Raw genomic sequence first — 24,880 nt, 5'->3', positions numbered from 1 at the left:
AAACCTAACCCTAATCCCAGTTCCAAAACCCTAACCCAAAACCAATCATAACCCTAGCCCCACACCAATGCCAACACCAATTCCAGGCCTAACCCAAACCCAATCCCAACCCACTGCTGCAGCTCTTTCTCAGATCATCTTTTCACTGTAAAGGCCCTGGAAAGCAGCTACGGAGGTCACCACAGATTTTAAAAATCATTACCTTATAGATGTGCTATGTTGAAGACATGGAATCAATATAAATTCAGGTTGTGCCTGAAAATCTTTGTGGCTCTCAGCACAGGAAGTATTTGATAAATAAGAAATAAGAGGCAAACACAGATGGCTAACTAATAAGGTCCTATAATTTTGTCAAGAGGAATACAAAATAAAATCAAGGGAAGAATTGATACCAGGGGATATAATTGTCAATGGTTCTTTTATTTACAATTATTGTAAACATTTAAAACAGTCAAAAGAATGTATAGTTTTGAACATTGATTTAAGTTTGAAATAGAATTGTGTAGAAATGATGAACACGTAATTGCTCAAATGTGGTGCATAAACTTTTATTTAAATTTGAAAGGGAAGAAAAACAAATGATAATAGGCTAAGAAGTTTGGCTATAATATACAGATGAAAAAATGGGGAAAATATGTGGTTGGAAGGATTGACATGTACTTTACATTATCATCTTAAAGAGAATTTTTATAAAATAGTGTAGTCCTGGTCTATGTCACCAGAGATATTGTTTATAAAGGCACTGTCAATTTATATTCAAAATGAGAATAAGAAGGAACATTTTTTCTTCTTTGACAGGCATGTAAAATAGCTAAAAAAATTCTGGATTCAAATACATACACTGATTCAGAGGATTTTAAAGATTAATATACAATTGAGATCTGAGCGGTTTTCTTTCTTTGGGGATTGATGGACACACAGCTGGGGAAAAACCTATGAAGGTTTGATTATTATTGGACGTGCAAAGATGGAAAGATTTGGCATTACCCACAGCGGAGGAAGGAATGGTGAAGATGATGGAATTTGCCAAGATGGCTACATCGACTTCTTTGATCAGGGAAAAGACAATTTCGCTGACAGGAAACCCCTTATAGACTTTTTTGCATGAAGCAAAACAAAATTGAACTTACAATTAATGATTTTTATAATTAGACGGGATCAATTATAGAAAGAAGCGATGCATGCTGTAACCATAGAAGTAAGTTTAGAACTATACTTATAATTCCTGTAAAGGAGATTGGAAGCTATTTCTTTGTATCTTTTTTCCCCCTTTCTTTTCTATTTTTCTTTTGCTTTCTTGCACTCTTGGCTTTCTCTTAGCTTTCTTTCTTTTTCTTACTTTCTTTTACTTGCATTAGTTCTTATCTTCCTTTAAAAAAATATTTAATGAGAGAAGGAGGTACCAAAATAGTATATGTTCATGCTTGAACCATCTAGAATGAAACATTGCTTTCTCCGTAAAGCAATAATTTCATGTTGATGTTAAGCATTCTTTAGTAGCAGCCTCTTGTTGGATGAAGCATCTTAAAGTCAAGCAGAAAGATGAGTGTTCCTCTTAATTTGCCAATCCTTGTCCCAGGTCCAGGACTTTCACATTCAGAAGTGGGGAGGGGGGAATAAGCAACCTGCAGGAGGTTAAAGGATTTACTCAAGCAATGGTCAGCCACTGAGGTCGGCTGAGTCTCTATGGTTTATTTATTTTGTTTATTTATTTGTCAATAAGTAAAAGGAAACAAGTATGAAAAATACATGAAAAAATGGCACAAATAAATGGATATAAATAAGCAAAACATAGCCAGAAATATATTAAAAGAATACATATAAATGGGGACAGTAGGACAGGGATGGTAGGCACATTGGGGGCTTATGCACGCCCCCTTAGGGACCTCTTAAGAAACACGTAAGGTCCATGGTAGACAGCTTAAGGTCAAAGGTACGGGTGTTAGAGGAACTAACAATAGGATCAGGTAGGGTGTTCCACACATTTACTACTCTTGCTGAAATCGTTTTTCCTGCAATCAAGATTAGAACGGATTACATTTAGTTTATATCTAGTGATAGCCCTTGTGTTATTGCAGTTGAAGTAAAAGTAGTCATTGACAGGTAGGACCTTATGGCAGATTATCTTGTGCACTAAGCTCAGGTCGGAATGTGGACGGCGTAGTTCAAGGTGATCCAGGCCTAACATTTAAAGCCTGGTGGAATACGGAATTTTACAATGAGCAGAGGAGTTGAGTACTCTTCTTGGAAAATACCTCTGGACCCTCTCTAATGTTTTAATGTCCGGAATACAGTGTGGATTCCAGGCAGGTGAGCAGTATAGCATTACCAGCATTACCTAGTTAGCAGCATAGCATTACCAGAGAGAAAACTACACATGGTTTGGGACCCTAGAGATCAAATAGGTAGCCAGAGGTTACTTGAGGAGGCTTTTTGAAGGATACCTGCTGTGTGTGTGTGTCTCTGTGTGTGTGTGTGTGTTGCATACAAGACCCTGAGGAGGCAAAGAAGCCACCTAGAAGTACAGGCCTGGGCTGGACTAGCTGTGACCCTCTCCTACCTTGTGCCTCTATGCAGATGCCAAGTCCACCTTTTGGATAGAGAGGACCGTTGGTTTGAAAGAAACTCTTGCTTTAGCCCAGGGGTGTCCAAACTTGGGAACTTTAAGACTTGTGGACTTGAAGTCCACACGTCTTAAAGTATCCAAGTTTGGACACCCCTGCTTTAGCCCCTACCCTCAATCCCCATTCGGATTGCTGCATGAGCTGCAGCTACTAACACCCCCTCACCCCCACCCTCACCCACCTCCACCCCTCTCTCACTTCAGGCTCCAGCAGAGGAACAGGAAGGCCATTCTTGAGTCTGCAGCTTTGCAGGTGGCCAAGGGTTGCATTCTCTTGCCACCCTACAAATGGACCGAGTTCCTGGGAGGCTGAGTGGGCAGCGATGGTGGTCTTCTCAGCTCTTCCAACAATTCATGCCCCATATAGTGCAGCCCCCCTTCCTTTTCCCCATGGCTGTTGACAGAAGGAACTTCTGCTGCAGCACCTGGACATGAGGTTGACAATTGTACATTTCAAACCCTGTCGGTCACACACTGGCTCACTTCCAATCACGTGCAATTTTGGCAGAGAACATATGCCAAAGAGTGGGCCAAGAATAATTTAATCAATAAAGTCAACAGGGGCCTAGGGATTATGTAGGATTTCTTCCATATCGAATGACATTTTCCGAATATTCTTCATCTCCAGCTGTTTGCTTTTTGAAATGCGTAATTCGTGTTCTGCCTTGCTTGGAAGCAACCAATTACGGAGGATGGATGATGGCAATGAAGTCTTGTGATAGGATAAACTCAGCTATGCTAAATTACTTGAATGAGTGATCCTGGAAACAAATCCCCCCCCCCTAAAATGATTGTGCAGATTTAATTTGCTTTCTGTTAGTTATATAAGTGAAGGCCCTGGTTGTTGCATATGTTATGGCTTTACAATACAGGTGAGCTTGTGGGGAACCGTGCCACGCAGCCAGCACCAAAGCTGCCTCAGGTGACGAGAGCAGGATTACAGCATGGATGAACTGGTGAGACCGAATAGGGTGAGACAAACCTTCTGACCAAAGAGCTCCAGAGAACAATAAAGGATATGCAGTCATTTCATTTGCTATTAATCCAACTTTATCGCCTTCCTGGCTCATCTTCAGCTGGTGATTACACCCAAACACCTGATCCTTTTTGCATGTGCTCTAAAACTATGCTTCCATCTTTGACATTTTTCTTCCCAAATGTAGGACTTTGAAAGTCATTGTGCTACCTGTTGTTCTAGTTTACCAGTGATTTTCTTGGATAATCCATATAATGTGTTGTATTTATAGGTTTATAATCTCCATTGATCTGAACAGAATAATAAGAGTCGGAAGGAACTTTGATCTTCTAGTCCACCCCTCCTCAAGCAGGAGATCCTATACCATTCTGGATAAATGGCTGTCTGGATAACCTACAGTGATGAAGTAGCCACAACGTCTGGAGATAGAAGTGCTAATAATTGTTCTCGCTCTCAGAAAATTTATCCTTAGTTGATTCTATCCCTCTGTTAATGCACCCTAGGACTGAGTTGGCTTTTTTGGGTGGCTACAGCACACACTGCTGACTCAAATTTAACTGGTTGTCCACTAGGATTTCTAGATCCCTTTCACAGTCACTACTATTGAACTAAGTATGACCTATTCTAAACCTGTGCAGTTGCTTTTTCTTTCCTAAGCCTGAAACTTTACTTTTCTCAGTGTTGATTTTCATTTTGTTAAATGGGTTCAGGTGTGCAAGTCTGTCCAGATCTGTCTGGATCTTGAACCCATCTTCTGGAGTGATGTCTATTCTTACCAGCTTGGTGTTGTCTGCAAATTTGATGAGTTTCTATTCCTTCATCTAAATCATTGATGAAGATGTTGAAGAGTACTGGGCCTTCCCTCCATGTAGATGCAGTTCCATTGAGGGCTACATATTGAGTATGGTTGGTCAGCCAGTTACTAATCCATAGGGTGATGATAGCAATAGCACTTCAACTCATATACTGCTTCAAGATGGTCAATATAATTCTTTATTGGCCAAGTGTGATTGGACACACAAGAAATTTGTCTTTGGTGCACATGCTCTCTGTGTACATAAAAAGACAAGATACATTCATCAAGAATCCCAAGGTACAATACTTAATGATAGTCATAGGGTACAAATAAGCAATCAGGGAACAATATCCATATAAATCGTTAGGATACAAGCAACAAAGTTACAGTCCTGCAGTCGTAAGTGGGAGGAGATGGGTGATAGGAATGATGAGAAGATTAATAGTAATAGTAATGCAGCCTTAGTCAATAGTTTGACCATGGTGAGGGAATTATTTGTTTAGCAGAGTGATGGCGTTGGGGAAAAAACTCTTCTTGTGTCTAGTTGTCTTGGTGTGCAGTGTTCTATAGTGTTGTTTTGAGGGTAGGAATTGAAACAATTTATGTCCAGGATGTGAGGGGTCTGTAAATATTTTCAATGTTGGGGCCCTGACATTTTTATTTAAAACTTCTAATGTTAAAACAAAAAGTAATGGTGATAATGGCAGCCTTGTATCGTTCCTTTCTTTATTTCAATAGGCTCTGTCAAATCTCCATTTATCATTATCTTTGCTGTTTGTTTATAATATATAGTTTGTATGGCTTGAATAAATTTCTCGCCAAAACCCATCTGTTCCAGTTGAAAAAACATAAAACGCCAATTCACATTGTCAAATGCCTTCTGAGCATCCAAAAACATCCATGCCAATTGTTTTTCAGGGTGTGCCTCATAATATTCCAAAGTATCTAAAATTATCCTCATATTACCTTTAATTTGTCTCTTTGGCAGAAACCCATTTTGATCAGAGTGGATGAAACTGCTTAAGTATTTTTTAAGTCATTCTGCCAATATTGAGGCAAACAACTTACAGTCTGAGTTTAATAGGGAAATTGGTCTGTAGTTCTTGATTTGTAGTAAATCGGCCTCCTCCTTTGGTAAAAGTGTAATATTTGCTTCAGACCATGATTTAGGTATTCTCCTCTCTAACCTCACCTCATTCATTACTTCTAATAATGGAAGAGACAACGATTCCTGCAGGGTCTTATAGAATTCCGCTGGTAGCCCATCTGGGGCCCGGGACCTTCCCATTCTTTTGTTTTTTAAGTGCTTCGGTTAGCTCCATCATAGTTATTTTGCCTTCTAACATTATTGCAGTTTCTTTGGGTATCTGTGGCATGTTGGCTTCCTGTAAATATTGTTTCACTCCTGCCTCTTCTATATTCTCTTGGTCATATAGTTTACCGTAGTAATCTTGTATAATTTTTTTCTTCTCTTCATTCCCACAACAAGTTTGCCCTTGTTCACCCATTAACTGCAGTATCTTCTTTGAGTCTCTCTCTTTTCTCAATTTGTATGCCAACCATCTGCCTGGTTTATTAGCATTTTCAAAATAATTCTGCTTAGCACCATAAATTTGTTGGGCTAATTCCTCCTTCTCCATTAACTCAATTTTGTGTTTAATCACATCCATTCTTACTTTAATATCCTTCTTTTTTGGAGAATTCTGGAGTTCTTTCTCAAGACCCTTATATTCATTGTCAAGTTCTTTAAGTGTTTGTCTGTTCCTTATATTTCTCTTCCTTATATAGTCAAGTACCAGGCCTCTAGTATTAGCCTTCATTGTGTCCCAGAGGTTCTGCATTGATGTCTCCTCTTTCCTATTTTCTTTAAAGAAAAAGGCCAATTCCTTTTGAATTTTCTGTACAAGATCTTTCTCTTTTAATCTAGCGTTGTTTAATGTCCACCTAGATCTTTTTCTTTGTCCTCTCCATTTAATTGTCATTGGATTGTGATCTGCCCAAGTACTTGTTTCAATCTCAATTTCCTGTATATTGTAGGCCGGTTCAGTCACTGCCCAAATCATATCGATTCTGGAATAAGATAAATGTCTGTTTGAGCAAAAAGTATATTGTTTTTTAGTAGGGTTTCTCTCTCTCCAAACATCTTTTAAACCCGTTTCTTCTATCATTTTAAAAAAGGATTTAGGGAGTATCTTTCTATTTAACTTTTTGGTTTTTTGTGAGTTCTAGTCCATGTTCTTATCTACAATTCCATTGAAGTCTCCCATCATGCAAATATTTGAGTAATCCAAATCTATTATTTTCCTGTGTAGAAGTTTAAAATAAAAATGTCAGAGAAGGAAAAGAAATAAAAGGAGTGAAAATTAAAAAGGAAGAATACAAGCTACAAGCATTCGCAGATGACTTGGTCTTTATCCTAGAGGATGCATTAGAAACAGCACCTAAATTGATAGAAAGAATAGAAGAATATGGGAAAGTAGCAGGATTGAAAATAAATAAATACAAAACAAAGATCTTGACAAAGAATATACCAACAAGACAAAAGGAAGAGTTGGCGGAAACTTTGGAGATGCAAGTTACGAATAAGGTTAAATATTTGAGGATATATTTAACAGCAAGATGCAGTGCTCTCAAAGATAACAATTACTATAAATTTAACAGATTGCGATGGACTTGAAGAAATGGGAAAATTTACAATTATCAATGATAGGGAGAATATCTACAATTAAAATGAACATTCTACCTAGAATCTTTTATCTGTTCCAAACGATTCTAATTAGACTAGGGAAGGAATTTTTCGATGACTTAAATAAAATAGTATTGAAGTACATATGGCAGGGGGAAAAAGCAAGAATAAAATTAAAATTGTTACAAGATGCAAGAACAAGAGGAGGATTGGGCCTGCCCAATTGGGAACTATACTATCAGGCTGCAAGTTTGATGTGGGTTAAAGAATGGATAACACTAAGGAATACCAGATTATTGACTCTTGAAGGACATGATCTATTGCTGGGATGGCATGCCCTTTTATGATACAAGGGAAATAAAACACAGGGGTATTTTAGAAGACATTACCTACCGGAGGCCTTGTTATTAAATTGGAAGAAGGTTAAAAGACAATATTATATTTATTTATTTATTTATTATTCATATTTATAGACCGCCCCCTCTCCCGAAAGGGACTCGGGGCGGTGTACAGTCACTAAAATACGTTATAAAATACATACAAAACAGTTAAATAATTAAATACGTAGGTGGTGGAGGTTGCAAGACTGTACATAGAATAATAAATATTAAATATAGTATATAGTGTATTAAAAACTTTTTAAAACCCCAAACCCAATTAAAATGAATAAATCCCCGGGAGGTAGAACTAAGAAAGTGCCAGGCCAGCTGATTGAAATAGGTGAGTCTTTAACTTTTGCCGGAAGGAACGGAGGTCGGTGGTAGTTCGAATGTCAGGGGGGAGGTCATTCCAGAGGGTTGGGCCCATCACAGAGAAGGATCTACTCCTAGGTGTCGCCCGCTGGCATTGACTAGCAGACGGCACCAGGAGGAGCCCCTCTCTGTGTGAGCGGATAGGTCGCAGGGACGTGTGTGGTAGGATGCGATCCTGCAGGTAACTAGGTCCACTGCCATGGAGCGCTTTAAAGATGGTGATCAATACCTTGAAACGCACCCGAAAGGCCACAGGTAGCCAGTGCAGCTCGCGCAGGAGAGGTGTTACGTGGGAGTAACGTGTACTTCCCATAATAACCCGCGCGGCTGCGTTCTGAACTAGCTGCAGTCTCCGGACGCGTCCCAAGGGAAGCCCCATGTAGAGAGCATTGCAGTAGTCCAGGCGAGACGTCACCAGCGCATGAGTGACCGTGCGCAGGGCACTCCGGTCCAGTAGGGGGAATAAAAATTCCAGTCTGGCTATCAACGATTGAAGCTTTTTCATATAGAATAATATACAAAATGGAACAAACAGTTAGATATGGTGAAATATTGAATGCAGAGGGTGAACTTAAATCTATGCAAGAATTGGAAAAGGAAGGTATAAAGATGAATTGGTTTTCATATATGCAAATACAAGCTAGATATGACAAGGATTGTAAAGAGGAAGGTTTTTATGATAAAATGAAGGAGTTGGATGGGTACTGATGAAAAGGTAATTCAAAAACTCTTTGGGCACTTCCTAGAGGTTAAGTTAGGAGAAGAACAGGTTAAAGGATCTATGATAGCCTGGGGGAAAATTTTTGGGCATGGGATTGAACTAGAGAAGTGGCAGAAGCTGTGGTCTCAAAACTACAAAATGACAATGTCAACAACATATAAAGAAAATTTGTATAAGATGTTTTACAGGTGGCATTTACCCCCCCCCCCAAACGAGAATTGTAATCTGAGTCATCATTTTAATGACCTCAGAAGGATGAAAGGCTGAGCCAACCTTGAGCAGGTGAGTATTGAACTCCTGGCAGTGAGCTGAATTAGCCTACAATCAGTGACGTGCAGTCAGGTGAGGCAGGTGAGGCACAGCCTCACCACTCTCATCATGAAAAAAAAAAGTAAAAGGAAAAAGCTGAGCTAGTTGCTGCCTCACCGTGGATGACTCTGCTTAACCTCACTGGTGCTCTCCCTCCCCAAGTGTAGTGACTTCCTCCCCAGGCCCCCATTCATTTCTCTCTCTCACACACACAGCTGGATAAAACTATATAAAAATCTAGCCCAGCTTCACTGATTACAAGTTTGAAAAGGCAACGTGGCTCCACCTGCAATCAACTCTGCTTAACCTCACTGGTGCTCTCCCTCCCCAAGTGTAGTGACTTCCTCCCCAGGCCCCCATTCATTTCTCTCTCACACACACACAGCTGGATAAAACTATATAAAAATCTAGCCCAGCTTCACTGATTACAAGTTTGAAAAGGCAACGTGGCTCCACCTGCAATCAAACTACACTTGGGGAGGGAGAGCACAAGTGAGCACTGAGGAGACCACAGGAGGAGGCAGGAAGCCAGGCAAAGAGCCATGCTGTAGTACACACACTTCCCCCCCAGCCTCTTTCTTTTGGAAGGCTCGGCTCCCCTCCAGCTTCTCTGCCTCTCCTCTCACCCCAGCCTGCCAGCAGGAGGTGGTGGGTGGGCTTTATTGTGTTCCAGGCATTTCCCACCCAGACAGCAGGCTGCATTTGCAATGGTGGAGGTGTTTGGGAAAGGCAGCAGGGGAATGGGGGGGGGGGATGGCAGAGGAGCTGCTTTCAAGCCACTGGAAAAGATATCCAATCCAACTTTTGTGTGTGGGGGGGGGGGGGTTGTTTGAGAGTGAGTGAGAGAGGGAAGGGGTAGGAGAGATAGTCCAATCCAACTTCTGTGTGTGTGTGTGTGTGTGTGTGTGTGTGTGTGTGTTTGAGAGAGGGGGAGGAAGGGAGAGAGGGAGGAAGGAGGGGAAGGAGAAGAAAAAGAAAAAGAAAGAAGGAGCAAAGGAGAAAAACAAATGCTGTCACTTTAAATTGGAACTGAGCATGCCTGGTTGTGGAATTCTGGGAGTTGAAGTCCACAAGTCTAAAAATATTTGAAACCCAGCACTGTGTCAGTGCCTCACCAGTCATAAACCTCACCGCACGTCACTGCCTACAATACTGCATTCTAACCACTGCACCACCACGGTTTCTAACTTACCAAGAAGTAAATTGTGTTCTATTTTATCTAATGCCTTACTGAAGTCCAAGTATACTATGTGTACAGTATTTCCCTAGTCCACTATTTAGCCACTTTGTCAAAGATGCAATAAGATTTGTCTGGCATGATCTGTTTTTGTCAAACTCATGTTGGCTTCTGATTATAATTTTGTTTGCCTCTAGGTGGTCGCAGATTCATTGTTTGATTGTACTTTCCAGGGTCTTTCCAGGTATTGATGTCAGGCTAATTGGTTTGTAGTTTTCTGGATCCACCCCCCGCCCCTTTTTTTTTTGAAGAGAATCATATCTTCTGGTGTAAGTAATTTCTAATTTTTAAGGGATGTGAATTATTTTTATTCGTTTGTTTAGATTAAAAAACAAACCTTTAATCTTTATCTTTAGATTTTAAAGATAAAGAGAAAATAATTTATATCAATATAATTTCTAAAATAAGAAGATTGCTTGAATTGTACAATTAAAGCTTAGTATGACATTGATGGACAATTGTAAAATACATTAAATTATTTTATATTACTTAAAAATGCCTCTTGATGTGAGTGAAGGAGGAGAGCACAGAAGATGGCTTGAAGCTCAACATTAAAAAAACTAAGATCATGGCATCTGGCCCTCTCAATTCCTGGCAAATAGATGGGGAAGAAATGGAGGTAGTGACAGATTTTATTTTCCTGGGCTCCAAGATCACCGCAGATGGGGACATCAGCCAAGAAATTAAAGGACTCTTGCTCCTAGGGAGGAAAGCTATGGCAAATCTAGACAGCATCCTAAAAAGCAGAGACATCACCTGGCCAACAAAAGTGCATATAGTCAAGGCAATGGTTTTCTCAGTTGCAATGGATGGCTGTGAAAGTTGGACCATAAGGAAGGCTGAGCGCCTAAGAATGGAGGCCTTCAAAATATGGTGCTGGAGAAGACTCCACCGAGTCCCTTGGACTGCAAGGTGATCCAACCGGTCAGTCCTAGAGATCAACCTTGACTGCTCTTTAGAAGGCCAGATCCTGAAAAGGAAACTCAAATGCTTTAGCCACCTAATGAGAAGGTCCTTCCTCACTGGAGAAGAGCCTAATGCTAGGAAAGATGGAGGGCAAAAGAAGAAGGGGACGACAGAGAATGAGGTGGCTGGATAGAGTCACGGAAGCAGTTGGCGTGAGCTTAAATGGACTCAAGTGGATGGTAGAGGACAGGAAGGCCTGGAGGAACATTGTCCATGGGGTCACGATGGATTGGAAAGGACTTCACAATTAACAACAGACATTATTTAAAAAGATTTTCTTTTTGAGCATAATGCTTAGTGCTAAAGTCTCCAATGTACGGTTGTTTCTACATATGCCAAATAGTAGGAGGCTGAGGAATGCTTCTGGCCTGCTTTTAAAACAAAAAGTTTCTTAACAAGCCAGAAACGGGAAAGGATGCTGAAGTTTTCTTCAGACCACCCTTGAATTCCTCTTCAGCTGACCTCCTCCCTTGCAGCCTGGAAGATTCACGGCCGTGTGGTGGAGGCCAAGAAGCCAGAAGCAGAAAAGCTAAACTTGGCTAAGCTTGGGCTTCATTCTTCAGCTGGACCGTTGGCACACGGCCCAAGTGTCAGACTTCAAGCTTCAGTGTTTGCACTTGTTTTAATAAAAGTGGAAATTAAAGCAAAAACCCCTGGAAGCAAATTGCCAATCATGTCTACTCTTAAAATGGCCTAAAATTATGCTGATCAAATGTGACCATTTTGCCATCAAATTCTGATGGCATCATTTGGAGGTTTTTAAGTGTGGACAAAGGAGGATTTTGCTCTGCAGAAGCCTCCTGCTCCAAGGCTCACCTTATCTCACGGTTCCAAATAGCATCCAAAAGTAAATCAGAGTCCAAGGCTCAAAGTTCCAATGTATTAAGAGAGCCATGTTGGCACATCTGGGAAAACCCGAATCTGTTTAGACTACTGCAAGGTTTTCCATGGGGAGTCCGGTGGTTCAAAACGGTGGTTCAGTTGTACCACTCTCATCCTTCAGTCCCTGAGCTATTGACCAATTGGCTGATGAGTCCAAACAAGGTCTCCTTTCCACGGCTGAGTATCATCTCTCTCAACCAGAATGACTCTGCTGTATATGTGCATCTTGAAAAGAGTAGCATGACCTCACTCTGTTTGGGGTGGATTTGTTGTGGAGGAAGCCTCCTCTGCAGTGGCCTCCAAATTATAGACTACTATTGGAAGAAATGTCCTTCTGGGTTTAGTTCCAAGTGGGGAAAAAGACACTGGAAACATGGAGGCTGCTTGGAAAGATGGTTTACTGGTGGGCAGGATCACATGGCTTGAGGTCCTGAACAGAAAAGGGGGATCATCAAATGCTTCCAGATGTTGGGTGAAGAAGAAGAAGAAGAAGAAGAAGAAGAAGAAGAAGAAGAAGAAGAAGAAGAAGAAGAAGAAGAAGAAGAAGAAGAAGAAGAAGAAGAAGAAGAAGAAGAAGAAGAAGAAGAAGAAGAAAAAGAAGAAGAAGAAGAAGAGGAGGAGGAGGAGGAGGAGGAGGAGGAGGAGGAGGAGGAGGAGGAAGAAGGTGCTTGCTGGTTTTTTTAATACTCTGTTCGGCCCCATCTCTCTGTTTCCTATTTCTGTGTAAGAAATGTATTCTGATTGGTTGTCAGACTCCCATGGGGCCATGCAGGAGCAACTCTCTAGGCTGTGTTTTGAGTCCAGGCTTGGTTGAGTTCTCAGGTGCCATGTGATGAGTTGGGTAAAGGGCTAATATTATCATGCCTTAATCCCATCACTCTGGAACTGAAGGGGAGGGGTCTTTGTTATGTAGAACAGACTGGCCCAGACTTTTTTTAATGGCCCATTGACAAAGGTGGGGGCTATTAAAAGTGAGTCTGTTTCCTGCCTAAAAACACGTTTCTCCATTTCTGATCCAGGGAAATATAATATTCTGCCTTTTCAATATTTCCCAGGATATTTCATTTCTCTAGGAGAAGGATGGGTGCTAACTTCCTGCAGGGCATTGTCACTCAGCTTGCCTTTCACAAGTTATGGAGACCGAGTGGTATTTGTTGTGGACTTGGGTTGTTTTTATAATCACATAGTATCCCAAAGGTGCTTTTCAAGAGGCAACTGGATTTTCTGGTTTTTCTTTGAAGACGTTTCGCTTCTCACCTCAAAGCTGAAGAAGCTTCTTGGATGAGAAGCGAAACATCTTCAAAGAAAAACCAGGAAGTCCAGTTTTGAAAAAGCACCTTTGGGTCAACCCTGACCTGGATGACTGAGAATCTCCATGTGCAATTGCATAGTATGTTTTATGATGGTTTGTTGTTTTATTATTATGTTGTAGATGTAGGCCCTCATGTCCTTTGGAGCAGGATGTAAAAATACAGACATATAGAAAAATATTTTCTATATTTTATGCATTCAACAACTGGCAAAGGAAATGGCTGCCAACATACAGTAGTTGAAGGAAAACTCTGAAAGTATTAAATGAATTCTCGCTATTGACTAATGTGGGAACACTGTCTGAACTTGAAAGAAAAGAGAAAGAACATGGGAATCAAACTGACCTTGATGCATTTATTTGGCTCCTGTCCATCACAGTCTGTGCCAAAAGACATCAAAGTACCATCTGGTGGCAGTTCAACTCCTCGTCTTTGGCAAATCAAATCACATCTACATTTCTGGAACATTACATGTTCACACTTGCAAAGCTAACGGTAATTAGAAAAAACCCGTAAGAAAGGAAGGAAGCGAGAACGCATTCAAGAATCGCTTCAAAGAGCCCCCATCCCTGAAGAAATCAAATCTTGCTTATTTCTGAAGGTGAAGCCAGATATGGGTGCAATTCTCCTCCAAGAGGTTGCATTGATCCATTCCCAAAAAGAAGGTCAGCCACTGAAAAACAAACCTACTGCTGGGTCTTGAAATGAAGAGAAAAGGCAGAAAAGCCCAAGGGAAACCAGTTGAGGCAGAGGAAGCACAAAAGGACAAACACGACGGTGAGATCCTGACAATCTCAATGATAGGATCCTGAAAAGAATTTCAGGGTAGCCTTTCTCCACATTGTAAGCCTCTTTAGGATCATAGGGACCCTGGAAGTCTTCTTGTTTAACCTCCTGCTCAAGGCAGAAGGCTTATACCAGTGATGGTGAACCTTTTAGGCATGCGTGCATGCCCAAACTGAAAGGTCGGCATGCGAATGTGCAGGTCGCATGCAGACGGGAATGCGCAGACATGCGCAAATGCGCAGCAGAGCCCCAAAGACCAGCTGGCTGCCGGGAGACTGGGCATCCCAACACTGACAGCACAGCAAGAGGTGAGATCTTTTTCTTTCATGGGTTTCTGTTTTGTCCTTTGCAGGGAAACAGAAGCTCCTGGAAGAAACGCCAGGGAGATCTGACCTGGAGTGACAGTGCACAGGCCAGCTGAGAAGTATCTGTATGCCACCTCTGGCACATGGTCTTATGCCACCCCAGTAAAATGGTTGCCCAGTCTATTCTTGAAAACCTTCAGTGATGGAGTACCTACAATTTCTGGAGGCAAGCCTTGCCACTGATTGTTCTCTCTGTCAGAAAATTTCTCCTAGGTTGGATCTGTCTTTGACAAGCTTCAACCCATGACTTCTTGTCTTGCCCTCTGGTGCTCTAGAGAGTACATCAATCCCCTCTTCTCTGTGACAGCTATCAAGTACCGGAAGACAGCTATTATAGGTCAAAGTGGTTTACACCAACCTTCTTGGCTCTACCTCTCCTTTCTGTCCCTGTTGGCCTCGACTACATCCAAGCCCCATTTCCCCCCACTTCCTTTGCTCTCCTGACTTGCTTTGGGATCTCATCCGTCCACTTGCCTCTCGACCCTCCCTCCCTCCTGACCTGCTGCTGCTCACACTTTCTTCACAGATGTGTTTCACACTTCACCCTCCTTCATCCTCGTGCAGGACCAGCCCACTTCTAAGAGCTTCTTCTGAAGAGTCAGAGTCTTATAAAGTGTGGAGTAGATGGTATAAATGGCTGGACGATAGACGCAAGGTACTGCATAAGAATTAAGTATTATATACAACAAATACAATAACACGGTGTATAATATGTAAATATTACTATATTCTAAGCAACTATATAATATAGAGTATATTAGGGAATATAAAAATAGAGCCTATGTAAATGTGAATGAGATTAATGATACTGATATGGAATCGCTGTAATGAGTGGAAATTTGTATTTCGTTTTTTAACGTTTAAGTAAGTTCAATAAAAATTATTTTAAAAAAGACCAAAGAACTTCTTCTGTGCTGATCTTTTACCCTTCAGTGTTCAACACACAGGGTGCTACTATTTCAACCTCCCCCCCAAAAAAAATCTACAGATGCCAAGAGAATCAATTTGTTACCCTCCGCTTCTATATTTTAAAGCAAGATGTGACCCAACCAGACAGTGGTGGAGAGGACTAGTTCCCCACTTTGAACCCCCCCCCCTGTTCAGTTAGAAAACATTGGGGTTTTTCCACAGCTTTTTAGGTTACCTGGATAAGGTATCCAAGAAACAACTGGGTGGTTCTCATTTGCATTTATGACTTTATCTTTTTGTAAATAGCAACCGTGCTACAAGGGCTGATTCTTTGTAATGTTCTTTTCACACTTAAACAAGGGAAATGTTTGGTGAAGAGTTCAGACTGCCATTTGGCCCAAGACTTCCGTATCTCTCAGCAGGGAGGCTGCCCTGCCATGAGGCTACCTTTGCCATTAGCCATAGCAATAGCACTGAAACTTCAATACAGTGGTGAAATTCAATTTTGGGGCATGGCTTGATGGGCGTGGCAGGGGAAGGATACTGCAAAATCTCCATTCCCACCGTACTCTGAGGCCAGCCAGAGGTGGTATTTGCTGGTTCTCTGAACTACTCAAAATTTCCTCTACCGGTTCTCCAGAACCTGCTGGATTTCACCCCTGCTTCTATACCACTCTTTTTTTTTACAGAGTCAGCATATTATCCCCAGCAATCTGGCTCCTCATTTTATTGACCTCGGAAGGATGGAGGCTGAGTCAATCTTGAGCTGGTCAGGATCAAACTGCTGGCAGTCGGCAGAATTAGCCTGCAATTCTACATTCTAAGCACTGCACCACCACAGCTCTTAGGGTCCCTATGGCCAAGATCCCCAGTTCCCTTTTATGGGAGCCCTTAGTAATCTTGTCTGATATATTCTTAGTAACTTCATGCCAATTTATCAGCTTTAATGACATTAGTTCCAAAGATACACTGCAGGTCAATTTGGCAATCTTTCCAGTGCCATTCTGCACCAAAAGCTTTGTTTGCTGAATAGTATGACTAGGTAAAGGTAAAGGTTCCCCTCGTACATATGGGCTAGCCCTTCCTGACTCTAGGGGGCGGTGCTCATCTCTGTTTCAAAGCCGAAAAGCCAGCGCTGTCCGAAGACGTCTTCATGGTCATGTGGCCGGCATGACTAAATGAGCTAAGACACCAAAATCTTGGATGGAGGCACTTAATAGCATTAATTTCCCAAAGACAACACTGAAAAAAATGAAGATGTCTCCGTGGTCATGTAGCCGGCATGACTAAACACTGAAGGTGCCCGGGACTTCCCACGAAAGGTGGTCCCTATTTTTCCACTTGCATTTTTTCATGCTTTAGAACTACTAGGTTGGCAGAAGCTGGGACAACTAACGGGAGCTCATTCCGTTCCGCAGCGCTAGGGATTCAAACCGCCGAATTGCTCACCATTCTGATCAACAAGTTCAGCATTTTAGCCACTGAGCCACCACATCCCTACAGTATGGCTACGTGTATAGCTATATGGACCAGAAGGATGAGGCACAAGGGTTGGTAAATGACAAAACACTATCAATAACTTGTGGCACAAGCTCCAACCCATGTTTACATGTGTTCTGATATCACAGAGACCTGTGTAAGAAACAGAGTTTGCCTAGCATTGCAGGGTTGTGATGAAAGCATCAAGTTTTATTACACTATTATAACTTATCGGTCTTTGAATAAGACGTGGTGGTAGAGAAAGGATGTCACTGAATACAGACACTAAACTATCTATGCTTAGTTTCTTTCTTTCTTTTTATTAAAAGAGTTTTGTACAAACAATTTTTCCCCCTTTTCACCCCCCCCCCGCCATACAATATAAATCTCATACAAATGCTATACCCCCCAACCCCCCCACAAAAATTTCACTTTCAAATATTATACCAAATACTTTGCCCCCTCCTCTCCCCCCATCTTAAAATAGATTACTCGTAACCCCTCTCCTCCCAACAAACACAATATAAATTTCTCTTAGATTAATAATAACACATTGATCCCATTTTCTAGGCTAATTTAACATCTATAACTCTTAGTATAAATTTCTCCTAGCATAACAATGTTTCATTAATCCCATCTTCTAATTTATTCTTACATATATATTACCCCACCCTCCACCCTAACCCTCCCCCACCTCCCACACAAACCCACCCCCCTGACTTCCGCTGTATACCACTCTAACAATTCCAAACATCCCATATACTATTTACTCTGATCATCTATCGGTCTAAACATTCTTACCTAAAGGCTACATAATAAGTCCTAGTCTGGTATTTATTCTGTATATAATCAATCCATTTTGCCCATCCCTGTGTGTAATCCTCCTGTTTCTGAGCTTTTAAGAAAGCTGAAATTTTTGCCATTTCAGCGAACCCCGCCACCTTCTGAATCCATTGGTCAATTGTCGGTAAAAAATCTTTTTTCCAATGTTGCGCAATCAACAACCTAGCTGCTGTGACCATATACAAGGCCAATTTTGTTTCCCCTTTGGTAAAATCCTTATCTATACCCAATAAAAACATTTGCGGAGTGAATTGTATTCTTTTCTTAAATACATTCTGCATAACCCACCATATTTTTATCCAAAAAGCTTTCACCTTGTTACAAGTCCACCATACATGAAAAAAGGTAGCATCTAGACACCCGCATCTCCAACATTTTGGTTGAACATTTGGGTACATGCATGATAATTTTTTAGGATCTAAATACCATCTGTAAAACATTTTATAAAAATTCTCCCTTAAATTCTGTGACTGTGTAAATTTAACATTCTGAACCCATATTTTTTCCCACGTTTCCAACATAACCACTTCACCAAAATTATGCTTAGTTTCTCAGAGACATTTGGCCTGGCGTTATTTGAGGGTGGGGGATTTAACTCCCCTGGCAAATACCACCTCTGGCTGGCCCCGCCCCCATCTATTCTCTGCCTCCTGAGTCCCAGCTGATTGGGAGGGAATGGGGATTTTGCAGTATCCTTCCCCAGCCACACCCAAGCCATGCCACACCCACCAAGCCACACCCACAGAACTGGTAGTAAAAAAATATGAATTTCACCACTGGTCTAAGTGCTATTGCTAAAAGCTCACCCCATAGTCATCACCACTACTGCCCTGCACATTGCCCATCTCTCATCTGTGCCTGCCCTTCAAGGCCTCCTCTGGAGCAAAGAAACTCCACAAAGCAGGCCAAGGCGTTTAGCATTTGTCTTTTGAGCAGAGGCCGCTTTTTCCTGTTATCCCCATGAAATGCCTGCCAGCTCACGGATGTTTTTCTACCGATAGTCTAAATAAATTTGCTAATATCTCAGTATTCGCTTTTCCTGCCCGATCTCCCCCCCACCGCCTTGTGCATGTTTGTGTCTGGTGCCTTTGATGGGGGAGGGGGTTTCCAAGGTGACATTTTGTTTTCCTCTTAAAGAGAACCATTCCTGGCCCAATTTACTTCTATGGATGTTGTTCACTTCTGATCTTCACAGGGCTGGAAGCATCCTGAAGCGTCGTTTCTCTGGAGGGAATGATCCCACCCTGGCCCAGATAGAATGCATGCATGCCTCCCCTTCATTCTCCCCACCCAGCACATCTGATTCTTCAAAGTTAAGAGATGGGGGGGGGGGGCATGTCCTTCTCCTTTCTCCTTTCTAGCCTCCATTGTGTGCTCCTTTGGCCAAATCTCTGCTAGGATCAAACATTAACCCTCCCCCCCTGGGGCTGACCCAGGGTTTCTGTTCCAATCTAAAGGGGAGACACTGGACAACACAAGAAAGAGGCAGAAAGCTGGCCTGCCTATATCTTGTGAGCTCAGAGAGCCCAGCTGGTAGCCAACACAGGCAGAAAACTGGTCTAGGAGATGGCAAATCTGAACCAGAAAGAAACCAAATCCCCCCTGGCTTTGCATGCCCTCCCCCCTCCCCCTATTCCTTCCATGCAGAGCCTGTCCATCTTCAGCAGTCATGGTGAACCTTTTTCGTCTCAGGTGCCAAAAGCACGAGTGTACGTGCCGGCTTTCTAGGAGCCTGAGGAGGGCGAAAACGGCCTCTCCCGTCCCCCCCAGAGGCCCTCCGGAGGCCAGAAATGGCCCATTTTACGACTTCCAGTTTGTGAGTTGGGTCATTTTTCGCCCTCCTCAGGTTCAGGGAAGCCTCCTGAAGCCTCTGGAGGGCGAAAAACAACCCAACACACAAACCGGAAGTTCGGGGATGGACTTCCGGTTTGTGTGTTGGACCATTTTTCTCCCTCCTCAGGCTTCAGGAGACTTCCCTGAAGCCTCCAGAGGGAGAAAAATGATCCAATGTGCAAACTGGAAGTCCCTTCCCAAGTTTCCAGTTCCGGTATAGTGTTCCAAGGGCCCACCCGCCCGCCCTCCTTACCTGTATTTGAGCTGATTGTGGCTTATGTGCATGGAGCGTATGGCACCTGCGAGACGTTCCGCCGAGCAGCTGAAGCATTGTGGAGCGTTGCGGGTGATAAGTACGCATGTGTGCGCTGAGTATATGGTGCATGCGTGCATGTGGTGGATGCCCGGTTCCATTGCACCGTACCGGTTGCAACGGGATCCGGAACCCACCACTGGTCAACACCCCCAGGATTTGTTTTCAGTGCCATGACATGGAAGGCCCAGCAGCCAAACTGTTCCAAAGGCAGATGTGAGATGCCCATTTCCTAGTTAGGGTGCCTATTGATTGTTGTTTATAATTTCTTAGCCACAATGGCTTTTAGGTTTTAGGTTTCCATCATTTTAATGGCTGCTCAGAGACATAGAGTAATTTTGAGGTTTGAATCTATAAAATAAACACATTCTAAGGCTACTCGTCAATGGAAACCCAAGCAATAGAACACAATCATACCAGAGGTTTTAAAAGAGCTGATTTTAACAAACTCAGAGAGTGGGGGGGGGCTTGGGAAAGATTCCTGGAATGAAAATCTTAAAGAGGAAAACATCTGAAGAAGCTTGGGAAATTCTGAAAAATATGATCAAAAAAAGCCCAGTCCAACACAATACCACTGAAAAAGAAAAACAAGGAATCCAAGAAGAAACCAGCATGGTTACACAAAGATCTCCCTGATAATCTGAAAGACAAAAAAAGATAAGTACAAAAAATGGAAAGAGGGACACATAACAAGAAAAAAGTCAAGGAAGCAGTCAGTTCACTAAAGAGAGAAGATGGCAAGGAAGTAACAAACAGCAGAGAGAAAGCAGAGCTGCTTAACTCATTCTTTGCATCAGTCTTCATGCAAAAGGAAACTATAGCCCAACCTACCAAAAACATAACTGTAAAAAACAGACTAGAAATAAAAAATTAAAATAAGCAAGAAAATCTGACCTTGATGAATATAAATCACCGGGACCTGACAGATTACATCCCAGAGTTCTGAAGGAGCTGGCAGATGTCATCTCAGAACCATTGTACCCCATCTTTCAAAAATCTTACCAGAGGCCTGGAAAAGAGCTGATGTGGTTCCCATCTTCAAAAGAGAGACAGAAAAAAAAGAAAAACCCAGAGTGAAGAAACTACAGACCAATCCGCCTAACATCAATACTTGAGAAGATACTGGAAAAGATAATAAAAAACAGATCTGTGAACAAATTAGAATAGAATAGAATAGAATAGAATGGGATGGGACGGAACAGAATAGAATAACAGAGTTGGAAGGGATCTTAGAGATCTTGTAGTCCAACCCCCTGCTTAGACAGGAAGCCCTACACCACTTCAGACAAATGGTTATGCAATCTCAGGACCACAAGTGGTTGAGGCAGAAGTGAGAAGTGGGCAGGATCATATGGGTGGAAGGAGATCCTCCATCCTGCACCTTCACCTCACAGCAATACCCAGTGAAGGGGTGGCTGACCCCTGCAGATCTTGCCCATGCCACTTCCTGCAGGGGTGGCTGGAAAAGCAGAAGAAAACCACTCCCCCCTTGGCTATTCTGACTCTTCCATCCTTGCCAGTGGGACAGTGTTTTCACAAAAATGGATGTGCATAGGGTTTGGGAGCCCTGCAAAGTGCTCCTGGGGGCTGGGGACGGCAAAAATGAGCGAAAAATCAGCCATTTTTGCTCCTTTTAGCCCCCCAGCCCCCAGGAGCACTCTACAAGCCTTCCAAACCCTATGCATGCCCTTTTTTTTTTTTGCAAAAAATGGGCCTGTTTTTTGCTCATTTTTACACCTCCCCAGCCCCCAGGAGCATTTTGCAGGACTCTCAAACTGTCTGCATGCCTTGTTTTTCACAAAAAAAAAAATGAGGCATGTAGAGGGTTTGGGAGGCCTGCAGAATGCAAAAACCTTTTTTTAAAAATTTACCTCTTCAAAATATTTGTGCGTCTTATACTCTGGTGCGTCTTTTAGTCCGGAAAATACGGTATTTTCCAAAGCACCCGAAGGCCAGACAAGGAATAATGGATGGAAACTGACCAAGAGTTGGACTAGATGACCTGTAAGGTTCCTTCCAATTCTGTTAATCGGTTAAATCTGTTGTAAGGTGTCCAGAGTCAGGTTGGATTCCTTTGGAGGTTGCAGTTGGATGGGTGCCCTTGCTGGGCTCTGCTCCAAGAGCCCAGAGGAGGCTGAAGGAGGCACGGAGGCCATCCAGACGTCATTGGTGAGTCACTTGTCTGGCCAGCAGCCCCTCCTGCGCCATCAGCCGGCTTTGTCCTCCTCCGTGTGGACAGATTCGTCTCAATGCTCTGCCACAAAACCGTCGGCCTCTCCAGGGAGTTTCATCTTTCCGTAACTGGAGAACAGCGAGTGACGGGTGACGATGACGGCGTTCAATTACTTCCAGATGGGCTTCAGCACTTCCTCCTCAGAGCAGCCTTTCCTTGTCTGTCAATTGTATTGAGTTTCTTGGCAGGCCCAGCAGCCCAGCCAGCCTTTTCCGCAGTGGTAGACACGGGGAGGGGGAAGGTGGGCTTGTCCTGGGGGCACTTTGCACATGCTCAGAAGCAACTGCACTGAAATCTAGAGCGGAGCATTTTCAGCTTCATTTGGGGGCATCACAATAAAAGCCTCTCCCAAAATGGTACTTGGTGTCTAATCACTTATTATTGCAAGTATATTATTTTAAAAATAATATACTGTTGGAAGAAAAGTCCTTCTGGGTTCAGTTCCAAGTGGGGAAAAAGACACTGGAAACATGGAGGCTGCTTGGACAGATGGTTAATGGTGGACAGGATCACATGGTTTGAGATCCTGGGGAAAAGCGGGATCACATGCTTCCAGATGTTGGGCGAAGAAGAAAGGAGAGAGAAAAAAGGACTTGCTGAGAGTTCATGAGTTTTTAATACTCTCTGCTCAGCCCCACCTCTCGGTTTCCTTTTCCTGTGTAAGAAATGTATTCTGATTGGTTGTCAGACTCCCAGGGGCGGTGTGTGTGTGTGTGTGTCTTAGCTAACTTTGTAGGTTTTGTGTCTTTTGAGTCCCAAGCTTGGTTGAGCATTGCTTATTCCCAGGTGCCCTGTGGTGAGATGGGTAAAGGGCTAACACTATCATGCCTTAATCCCATCACCCTGGAGCTGAAGGAAGGAGATCTTTGTTATGTAGGATAGACTGGCTCAGGCATTTTAATGGCCGATTGACAAAGGTGGTATTAAGAGTGTTTCCTACCTAAAACATGTTTCTCCATTTCTGATCCAGGGAAATATAACATTCTACCTTTTCAGCTCTGCAGGCTGAGGAATTCTGGGAGTTGAAGTCCACAAGTCTTAAAGTGGCCAGGTTTGGGAACCCTGCACTAAAGGGAGGAATTCGAAGTGAGTTCAGTTCAAGGCACCTTCCTTCAAATACTTATGGAAAGAAGAAAACCTAAGATGGAGCCCAAATGCTCCTGGAAGTTGGGTAGAAAGCATTGAAGAGATAAGAGAACGATTGAGTCCTGTCCCTTGGGTGGCTCTGCAGCCTCCTTCTGATTGATTCAGTGGCTTGGAGTTGTTCTCTCTTACCAAACAGGCAAATTAGCTCTACTCTTCTCCTTTTGTTTTCAGAGAGGCTCTTTTCTCCCTGTTGTCTCTTGAAAAAGCACCTGTCAGCCTCTACTATTCCTCCTCTTGGAGTAAAGTATGGAGGAGATACCAAAGAGCTGCGGGGGGGGGGGGTGTTGGTTCAAGTTTGGAATTACATGCAAGAGTATGGTGAGGATTTCCCGTCAGAGGTTGCCAAAGTGAGAAGTGTTACTATGGCGTTGGAGGGCAAAGCAGCTGACTGGATGGTGGCCCTACATAACAATGATTCCCCCCTGCTGAGGGATTACAAGGTGTTTATGACGGCCCTGAGGAAACCCTTTGGTGACCCCCTTGCAAATCGGAAGGCAAGAACCATGATGAAAACTTTAACCCAGGGACGGACACATAGGAGTTTGTCTGTGCATATGCGGGGGAGGTCCCAGGAGGCTTTGATGGACAGCTACATGGATGGCCTGAACGACGATGCGTGACTGAGAATCTCCCTAGACATTTAGCTATGTACTTTGGGATGAGCTCCCTTTGAATGACATATGAGTATGAATAGCTTTCCAGAAAACTTTGCAGACTACAGAAACCATTGGCACTTCAGTTTGAGGTGCAGACAACACAGGCACATCCCCAACAGCCTGGGCCTGTGTTCCATAGTGAAGGAACACAGGGCAGGAAGCATTCTGCAAGAAGCGCAACTCCAACTTTTTAATGACTCAGGTAACAAGGATTACCTGATGCGGTGGCTTAGTGGCTAAGACACTGAGCTTGTCAATCAGAAAGATCGGTGGTTCGAATCCCTAGTGCCGCATAATGGAGTGAGCTCCCGTTACTTGTCCCAGGTTTGCCAACCTAGAAGATCGAAAGCACGTAAAAAAGGCAAGTAGAAAAATAGGAATCACCTTTGGTGGGAAGGCCTGCCTTTGGCGTTCAGTCATGCCGGCCACATGACCACGGAGACATCTTCAGACAGCGCTGGCTCTTCAGCTTTGAAATGCACTGCCCCCTAGAGTCGGGAACGACTAGTACACATGTGCGAGGGGAACCTTTACCTTTGACATAGATTAACCTCCAGGTGGCTTCAATGACTCTCTAAAAGGATGCAAATGATCAGCTGTCTGCAAGGAATATAAACCCTTCCATTCCCCACAATCCAGTCAGAGCTGAAGAAGCTTCTTGGAGGAGAAGTGAAATGTCTTCAGAGATAAACCAGAAAGTCCAGTTGCCTCTTGAAAAAGCACCTTTGGGAAAAGCAGGACCTGGAGGACTGAGAATCTCCATAGATATTCACCAAGTAGAATCATGAACTTTCATTCACTCACTTCTCTTCCATCACATTTGTGTTTTAGTTGCAATTTTCAAGTGTATTTTTCTCAATCAATAAAATATTTCTTTGGCTACATTATTTATTCAAGACAAAGATGCCTCGCAATATTTCAGAAATGTGACAAATGCAATACGTTTGGCTCCAACTTTCAGGACTTTGCCTGTGTTGAACCTAGTTTTCTAATCACAGATTTTCCCATTTGTGAAATGGCCTTATTTTGAAGGAGATGAAAGCCACAAGCATGGCAGAG

This window comes from Natrix helvetica (genome assembly GCF_964273705.1).
Source record: "Natrix helvetica genome assembly, chromosome: 11".
NCBI classification, from domain to species: domain Eukaryota; kingdom Metazoa; phylum Chordata; class Lepidosauria; order Squamata; family Natricidae; genus Natrix; species Natrix helvetica.
The sequence above is the reverse complement of the archived record's forward strand: the minus strand, read 5'-3'. Positions refer to the sequence as shown.